Source organism: Sylvia atricapilla, chromosome 1 (assembly GCF_009819655.1).
Source record: "Sylvia atricapilla isolate bSylAtr1 chromosome 1, bSylAtr1.pri, whole genome shotgun sequence".
Lineage (NCBI taxonomy): Eukaryota > Metazoa > Chordata > Aves > Passeriformes > Sylviidae > Sylvia > Sylvia atricapilla.
Window position 1 is genome coordinate 105344839 of NC_089140.1, and position 9644 is coordinate 105354482.

Genomic DNA, 9644 nt, shown 5'->3' on the forward strand with positions numbered 1-9644 from the left:
TCTCAGTTTCCATTTTTCAAGTTTCTTCGGCCTTGGTTTATATGACAGATCTGTATGAAAACATAATGTTTTCAAATACTTATGAAAAATTTTTATTTTAAAATGATGCAAATTGTTGAAATACATTTGAAGTAGCCTCTGGTTCTTTGCTTTGGGATTTACAAGCTGTTCTCATATTTCTCCTTACATGTTCACTGAACGTGATGGGAGCAGTACTGGCATTGGTTCAAGACTTCATCTCTGTGGTTTCAAGGGTTTCAGCTGCTGCTGTTGCTTGCAGTGGAAGCTGCAGGTTTTACTAGTGTTTGGTATTGATGCGTTTAGATTTTCAGAAGGCTGTTTCATACTGTACAATATGAACAACTATAATAATTTTATAATAGAAATACTGTGTAATGCAGTTATTTTCTGTATAGCGCACTTTGCTGTTCTAAGTCATTCCAGCTACAACCCATGTGCAATCTTCTGTTTTTGATGGGAGTGGTGGAGGTGCATGGAGATTTCCTTTGGATTTGACATGAATCAAGTGCAGAGAGTGGTTCTTCACACGTGTACTCTGTTTCATTTAGAGAGTAAAGGTTAGCAGTAGTATTGGAATAAAAAGCATTGGCCTTCCTTTTCAGACTTGATTTTACACCAAAAGGAAAGGAAATATAAGTTGTCAGAAACAAAATCATTGAAGTTCTTGTGCTTTTTGCAGCCCTGCTCATGATGGTGACATATTGTGGGAAAACTTACGCTTTCAAGAATGAATCATACCAACTTTTCTTGATATTACAAGAAGGTTTTGGCTGAGAAATACTTCAGGGTTTTAAATAGTTTGTTCACTTTTCAGCAGAGTAGTATGTCCTTTCTTTCCAGGAGATAGTAAGGTGGTGTTTTTTTGCAGTCTTTAGCAAGTGATGCTATGATGGATTAAAATAGTTTAAATTGCATTAAAAATCAAGAACTGTGTCAACTAGCGATGTATAAATTTTAATCTTCAGCAGTGCAGGACTTTTAAGTTATGGGAAAGTCATTGCAGTATCTACTACAATTAGGATTGATTTATTGGTGCTTACATGACTGCCCTAGAGAAGCTTATAAGCCTTAATTTCTGTAAAATGGCCTGAAATTGTGGTTATACACTTGCGAGACTATAGTGACCTCTTGCAACACTAATGAAACACTTGAAACTTGAAACACTAATGTTTCACTGCATTTGCCTTAGAAATAAATCTGTGGGAGGTAAGGAGAAAAACTTAATTCTGAGCCCATTTCCCCACTGACGTGTCTGCATCCTAAAATGTGTGAGTATTTCTCCCACAAGGGGTCAGTAGCACCTTCCATTTGGCACAAGTTTTTATTACAATATAAGCAGAAAGCAAACAAGGGATAAGGATAATGATGATTGCATTAATATGTGGGTGGACCAGACCTCACTTGTCTCCTTCAAGCAGGCTAAGTATAATTAGGTTATTTGCTGACTTCAGTAAGCACCATATTCTATCCTCTGACTCTCATGTGACATGAACATTGCTACTATTGATTAGGGCAAAGTTCCAGTGGAGTGTTTGCCTTTAGCTCTAGTTGAAAGTATTCAGTTAGTCAAGCTTTTTTTCAAAAGCATGCAGTTGGAGCAGATAAACTATATGAAAGAGCTTGTCCAGCGGGCAGGGAAAAAGAATTCTTGTATGAGTGTCCCACATATTCTTAATGATAACCACAGTCTCCCTAGATGGCTAGAGCTGATTAATATTTTCCACTCTATAGTAACACAGCTTATAGTTAAATATGCTTTGAAGCCTATCAAAGCTCGGTGGAAGGAATGTCCAGCTTCTCAAGGCTTCCCTGAGTATGCAAGTTACTTGAAGGCCAGAAGTTTGAAGTAACTCAAAATCTTTCTCCCAAGAGGCTGAACAGACCCGAGAGCTATTCCTTCAACAAAAATTTCCATCTCTTGTAGCAAAGTCATGTTTCACAAATAGGAATCTCGAGATGGTCATTGTCATTCAGGCACAGGTTCTTATGTGTGTTGAACTTAATTAGGAGCCTTCCTTACCTTCCTGTTTGCAACCCTTATTTTCTCTGTCACAGCTGTTGTGGGGTTTGTATTTATGTCCTCAGTGCTTCTATCCCTGCTACTGAAATCCTCCATTTCAATTCTTTCTTTGTCTTTATTTTTGATAGCAGAACTGTGTCTATTCCTTCTTGGTATATCCCTTCTGAATGTCCTCCTGTCTTGTTTTTGCATTTGAGGTTGGCATAAGCATAGTGAAGCCCTGTCCTCGTGTCCCTAACTCCACTCTGAATTTCATGTACTGACGGGAGGAATTCCTGAATTTGGTCTTGGCATAATTTCACATTCATTTATTGACATCCCTTATTTTTCTCCATTGGTGACACAAGAAAGAGATTTGGTCTACCACCTGAGGAAAGGATAGGGGTGTTCCTGATCTCAACCATATGTGGAAAGTCAGAAACAAGTAAATGTTTCAAGGTTGTTTGACTTTGGTGATGTGTTTTTGTCCTATAAATTTAAAACCTGTAATTTTCCTTCTTACTGTATCCTGGGTTAGGTTTTTGGTGACAGCTGAAGGGTTTCTTTTAAAAAAACCTTACAACTAGAAGAGAGAAACTTCCATCTAATGTCTTGTGCACTTACATTGCCTGGAGGAAGTTCAATAGGATTGCTTGCAAAGAGAAGGGGTCTGGACTTTTTGCCGCCTCCATGAAGAAATAGGAAAATAATTCAATCTCTTTACATAAAGTAAATCTGAAGCCACCTACCAAGTAATACTTTTCTGCTGAGATTTCATAACCCCTACTGTGTATATACCTTACAGTTGTAAGGTATCATGATCTGTATAAAAGCTATATAAACTGTATAGCAATTGCATAGCATTTATGAGCCAATGGCCATAGATTGTTGTCTTTGAAATAGAATACTATTATTCTTCCTGTCTTCTTCTGTGATGAGACCTGTAAAATAAAGATTACTTCAGGCCTATCCAGACAGGGTGGCTTTTCCTAACACAGAGGCCTAGTTCAGCTGTTTTTGGTACAGCCACATCATGCTCAAGTTTTTTGTCTGTTTTTATGATTTATAGCACATGGCACTTAAAAGACTAATTACAGTGATCTTGGGTTTTGGTCAGGTGATTCTGATTCTATATAAGGCTGAGGAAGTCTTCGTATTGTTGTCCTCTGAAGCTGCTTTCTCCCACCATTTCATGTAGAGGAGATCGAATCTGGAAGCACCACACTTTTTTTGTTGAGATAGAAAGTGTGTTAGAGTAAGGGCATGGGGAAGCCTAAAGCTAAAATAGTCAGGCCTAGTTCTTCTGGAGTTTATGAGGTGAGAAACTCAGATGGCAAATTTGACAGAGAGAAGAGTGATTTACTAAAATTGAGTTTAAAATTCTTCTGTACCCTCTCTGAAGAGCCTGTAACATGGATACATTGAGTCCTGCTGTAACCCAACTGCCATGTCCTGTATGTCCCACCACACTGGATAGATCCCTGCACACCAAATCTCTCTGGAGGAATGTGTCGTATATTGAAACTACTCCACTCATGGAGAAGGAAGACATGGGAAGGAAGACAAGCCAGTCCCTGGTGCAAAAGTTGTGATCCGCTGTTCTGTTTAACACAGCTCTCTTCCCATGGCACACACAGAGGATGTGAAGGAGTAAGTGATCTTGACTTGGATTTTCTGTGTACTCTGGCTGTCTGCACCCAGGCAGCAGCATAAAGGAGCTGCTGCAAATCAACTGCTCAGTAATGAGCTGTGTGAGGTGCTTGCCCTGCAGCAAGCAGAAGTTGGGAGCCACTTACGCTTTTAAAGTGTTGCAGCCAAGTAGGGTTGAGTGGGCCAAGCCCTCTGGGCATCTACTTATCCTGAGCTGACATTGCTTTATTGGTAAGTGGCATGGAAATGAAATAGATTTGAAAAGCCTATCTTTATTAACAAGATTGGGATACCAGACATTTAATTTTAGGCTTTATCTGCTATGCTGAATCAAATGGTGACACTAAGATTTGGCAAGCAGTTGTTGAGCACTCCAGGAAAGGTTAGTCACTGACTCTTGTGGGAGTTTCTCAGCTTTGAGGACGTAGTCAAATAATCTTCAGGAAAGAAAAAAAGCAACTAGCAGGAGTGTTTCAGGAGAGTTATCCTTTTTGTTTGGTTTATTTGCTCTTGGTTTGTTTTGGGTGTGGGTTTTTTTTTTTTTTTTTTTTTTTGTGTTTTTTTTTTTTTTTTTTTTTTTTTTTTTTTTTTTTTTTTTTTTTTTTTTTTTTTTTTTTTTTTTTGTTCTCACCCTCTACTGGATGGCAGCTGTGGCTGGTTTTTCATTTCTCTTGCCAGTTTTCATTTTGCCAGAAATGCTGCCGTAATTGCTACTTGCCATCTGAATTTGCCAAAATCAAACATATATGCCATATGTCTGTTCCAGTGTTCCTGACCATCATACTACCTCTCCCCAGAGCATCCTTCCAAGGGTATGAGTATGCACTTGTGGGGTTATGGGAGAGATAGTGTTATCCTCTGCAACTTTGCAGGACAAGGAAAGGAATTTAATGTTGATTTGATCTGATCTTTTTCTTTCTGACCATCTTCAATTATCAGATGTTGAGATGCCTTCTCTTTTTTTTACGTGGCATTTAGTTTTGGGAGGAAGTCAATGGGGGCATCATTGCTATGTTCTTGGATTTGGCCTGTCCTTTCCTACAAAATTAAGCCTGTTGGCCTAAAATCGATTGTTTTATGAGGTACAGGTACTTAAACAATAAGCTAGCCAGCTCTGCTCATAGGAATATTAATAGAGATGGCCTGGAGCTGTCAGGTTTTTCTAGGGGAGACAAGGAAGGGCTTAGCACATCCTATGTTAAGTTCTTCTCTGTCATAGCTGAATGCTAAATGCTGTGTGACCTGCAGTGTCTGAAGGGTAGATAAAGATTAAGGCATCTTCATGGCACAGTGCTGTGTCCACAGGAGCTAAGAGTAAGACCAGAAGTGCACTGCATCCATGATAACATAATATATTTCATGAGTTGGTACATCTGGCTTTTCTGGAGGGGTAAGTAGCCTGAGATGAGGTCAGTAGGTACCCTAGGGAACCTGGACATAGAGCATTGGGTGGTGTTTGGTACTCTTAGCCCAAAACTCTAGAACAAGTTTGCTTGTGTACCTGGGGATTTGCTGTCAGTGAATTAGAAACAAGAGGATCTATAAGGCACCAGCTTTGCATGTTTGCATGAAAAGTGTCCTTCCCTGAGTTTTATTAATTTGCTTCCTCATCATATGGAAAGAACGAAGGAAGCTAAGAAGTGTAGCTTGTTTTGCTGTGAACAGCACTGAACATCTCCTTAGATAGCTTTGAATGTGGACAGGCAAAAAAAAAAAGGGAGAGGGGGGAGGACAGGGAGGTCTTTAATGATGTGTTATGTTATTGATGGAATTTCTAACCCAGAGAAATGCCTGCCTTGGAGCTGTGGGCAGTGTTACCCACAGTTACTGCTTGCTTGTGCATAGTTCATTTTTGTTTTATTGTTCAGGAAAGATAAAGTGGTGTCTCTGCTAAGCATGGTGACTGGCTGGGAAGAGCAGCCTGGTTCTGCTGAGCACAGCTGCCAAAACTGGAGCAAGCCAAGTGGTTCTTTTGTCAGGGACAGAAATGTGGGCCTGACACAGCTTTCTTATCAAAGGGAAGGATTTTTCACTTCAGGAGGAAGTTTGGCTGGGAAGGCATTGGATAATTTTTTTTTTTTCAGCTCTGCGGGAAGTCCCATATAAATGTGTTTTCCATGAATGCAATAGTTGTGCTTCTGACTCTCTGGAGAGAACATTAGTGCTGTATATGCGGGAAATAACACAAGGGTGACTAAAATATTTTTTATCTGAGTAAGTCAGCAAACACACCTTGCATGCTCACAGCCAGGAGCCATTTGCTCTTGGCTCATGCCATGAAGCAGTTAAAAAGTAGGTCTCTTTTTTTTCTAATTTTTTATTCTAAGTATTTCTGAAATTTCCCTTGATCCATTCCAAGCCATCATGTGTAGTTAAATTAAAACTCAATCTTTACTTCTGGTAAATACCTTGTGTAACAGGAGTGATTTATTTGTGTTTCAGCTTAAACTTGGATAATTTTGTTTAAACATTAAGAACCTATGTGTATATATTATAGAGAAGCTTCTCTAATACAGTTGAAGAAACAAGTTACCCTCTAACTGAGACCATTAGATTGTGATTTGTTAGATTTGGTTTCCATGGTTTTCTTGTGAGTCTTCACACGAGTCACTTAGTTTTGTGTTTCTTCTCTTTCTTAAGTGTGAAATGAGAAATTACTGCCTGGGGGCATGAAAAGAAATCTGCTGGTGTATGCAGGGAATCCTACAACAGCCTTAAGGAGTTCCTGAGTAGGTAAGATGCCTCCTCTGCCAGCTGGTCACACGGTGGTAACCAGCTCAGTTCAGTCTTTTCCTGATGAAAAACTGAAACCAGGTACTAGTGCTACTTCAATCTTGCCACAGAGCAAATAGGCATAAAAGGAACTAATACTTTCCACCACCCAAGCAATGGGAGTTACTAATTAACTAATAATTATATACAAATATGTGTTTTATTATACTTAACAAGTAACTGTTGATCAATATTTCCTTATTAAAGTGTTAATGAGAAAGAGCTTTATTCAATATGGGTACTGAATTATAACTTTAAGTGAACTGACAAAATGCCAGCTTTTGGGTGGCAACATTTCTCTGAGGTTCTGTCTCTGTGATCTTGTCAGTGCACTGAAGCATTTTAGTAAATGCTCTCTGGAACTCCACCTCCCACAGCCAGTGGGTGTCACTGCAACCATTGCAGTGAGGAAAGAACGATTTGGGGGAGAAAGAATAAAAGTTCACGTGTAGGTTGTATTTTCTTTAAGTTAGAAATAATTGCAGAGGAACGATTAAATCCTAGCTTACTAACTTGGCAATTTGCGTAGATGTTTCTTGGAGATGCTTAAAGGTTTGAAATACTAATTAAAAAAAAAAAAGTATCCTAGATGGCCAAGGCAAATCTTCTGATAGAAGTTGTGTCTTTGGCAACTTCCATAGCCGTGTTGGCCCCAAATGCCAACCTGCTTCCCAGTGCTGAATGCAGTTATGCACCTCACAGATGATGGTGGTTTAAAAAACAACAACAACAAAACAACCAAAAACAAGCACCGAAGAACCCCAAAAAGCCTTTCCTTAAATTCTTTACATCTACTTACATGGAATTCTTGGTGTTTGCAGATCTGAGTGCTAAAGGTCACTCTGACTCAAAGCACCATCTTCCCCAGAGAGGTGGCCATCCCCAAAGCCAGATGAGCTCTGATGCAGGTGCTCTTCCAAGCCGCTGCTGGGAGAAGCCATGGTTGTACCATCCTGGGCAGCCCCCAGCCCTCTGCCTCCCAGCATGGCCCGGGCCAGGCAGCCATCCAGGCTGTGGGCTGTTCACAGACATTGCCTAGCAGTGGGAAGGGTGGCCTCTTTGGGAAGGGGCTCCCTCGCACAGGTCGTTGCTAAGGCCCGCGTTGTCTCTGCCTGTGTTATCGTGAGGATGACAGTTTAAACAGGCCTTATCACTGTGTATTCAATCAAGGTTTATGAGGGCTGATAAAGATGTCACCCAGTTGCTTTGTGTGTTCATTAAAACCCTATTCCCCAGTAGGACTTTGCTGTGTTACGTTTTTCTTTTTTTTCTTTCTTCACTGAATTTTAGGTATCTTCTGAAGAAAGAGGTGCATGTTGGAAGGAAATGTGAAATGCTTACTTGAATACCCCCAATATTACTTCAGGGAAGAATTTCAAAAGCCCAAATTTAGTAGCTTGGTTGACGCAACCCTATCTGTACTTAATATCTTATATTGTCATAATTGGTTATTTAATAGCTCAGTAAAGTTTCCTCAATGTAGCCTATGCAGGGCAGTAAAGTGACTTGTGTGCACTTCCCTGCTTTGTTGTGTTGGTGCTGAAGGTGGCTTGGGAGGGACTTGGTGTTACTCTATTATGATACAGGATGTTGTAGGTTGAGTTCCCACTGAGACTTTTCCTGGTGCATGGAGACTGCATATTTCCAAAACAGAAATATAAGCCTTGTTCACTTATTGTTCTGGTTGTATGTCAAAGATGAAGTGGTTACAATAAATAGGTAGTCATATAAAATGCATCCATAATTTTCAGGTCATCTGTCTGTAAACAGTAATAGAAAGGAGGCAAAGATTAAGTCTGTCTTGTCCTGTAAACTTCTTCATTTCAAGGTGGTTTTTTTTTCCTTCCCTCAACCCATGTCCTCCTAGCTAAAATTTAAAATAAATGCATTGTCTTAATTGTATCTGATGTCATGTCCAATTCTGCCAGTCTTCAGAAAAATCTTTTTCTACAGTGAGCAGAAGTTGCTCAGTTGCATTTTTGTTGGTTAAGTAGAATTTATTTTAAAACAAAACATATACAAAACCGTAATGAAATATGATTAGTTGCAGCTGCTTGCTGTGTTATAAAAGAGAAAAATGTTAGGGGATTCTATTGGCTAAAAAGATTTGAAAATATGTAACAGACTCAAGACCCTAGTTCAGGCACACATCAATTGAGATTAAGCACGTGTGTTTAGGCTCTTTTAAAAAATGAGAAGAAACTGAATATTCAATTGATTCCAAAGATCCTCAGGTCATAGTGAATTCCTGTTATTTACGCTTTAGGATATTGGATCTCTGCATTCTCTGAACTTTGTGAGTACTAATGGTTGTTGGCATTTCAGAAATGATTCTTTCACTTTGTTTACAGTTCTGCTGCCGCTGGCAAGCATTGGACTATCAAAGGCTTTAATCCTGTGCATGTGCATTTCATAATAGAATGTTATTCTATGAGGATAATAACACTTACTAGAGATCAGTAATAAAATGAAAACAGAGCCTCTCCACCATCACTTGTTAGCACTTCTAATGACTGTTTGCCTATTAACACTAATTCGTTATATGCTTGCGTTTTAGCCCTGTGCAGGCTGGCATAAGCATGAGGCACACTTTTATGTACTGTACTTACAAATAGCTGTGCTGGCCTACTGATCTCTGCAATAAAAGTTACTGTACCATGACCTGGGTCTGCTAGTTTTTAACATGTTTTGTATCAGAACCACTTGTTAACCTCTGCCTTATCAATTCACTCTATCTGTTTGCCTTTAAACAGTAGCCACGGTATTCTCTAGAATATTTGCCTGGTACAGTGCTGTCCATTTAGCCTTGACCATGGAATACGCTGTGGTCATCCGGTAGTACAGTATTTTTTGAAACTTGCCTTAAAACTAGAATGTGTTGTTAAACCTTTGACTTAAAACAGTTGACTGTGAGCACTCTAAAATAGTAAGTGATTTGCCTTTTGATGTTCCTGAAGCTAAGATAGAAAGTGTCGTGATTGCAGCCAGTCGCTGGGTTCAGGAAACCACCTTCACTCAGTGAGCACTTTCAGCAGGGTGAGGAAGGGGAATCTGACGCGTGGCACTGAAAGCTGAAGTCTCACCCCAGACACACGCTAACGTGCTAAATTGCCAGAACAGGGTTGCCAACCAAATACTTGTCTGGCTTCAAATGTATATTGCTTTCTGTTTCCTCATTTTAATTCAGACAGCTTATGACAGC

General features: G+C 39.6%; 1 long non-coding RNA gene across 1 annotated transcript; it reads left to right on the plus strand.

The window, feature by feature from the left end:
* The first annotated feature begins 6309 nt into the window (after nt 1-6309).
* Nucleotides 6310-8344, plus strand: LOC136369425 (uncharacterized). The gene is made up of 2 exons (XR_010745019.1): nt 6310-6403; nt 7733-8344. It is a non-coding gene; the product is annotated as an uncharacterized lncRNA (long non-coding RNA).
* Nucleotides 8345-9644: the final 1300 nt, after the last annotated feature.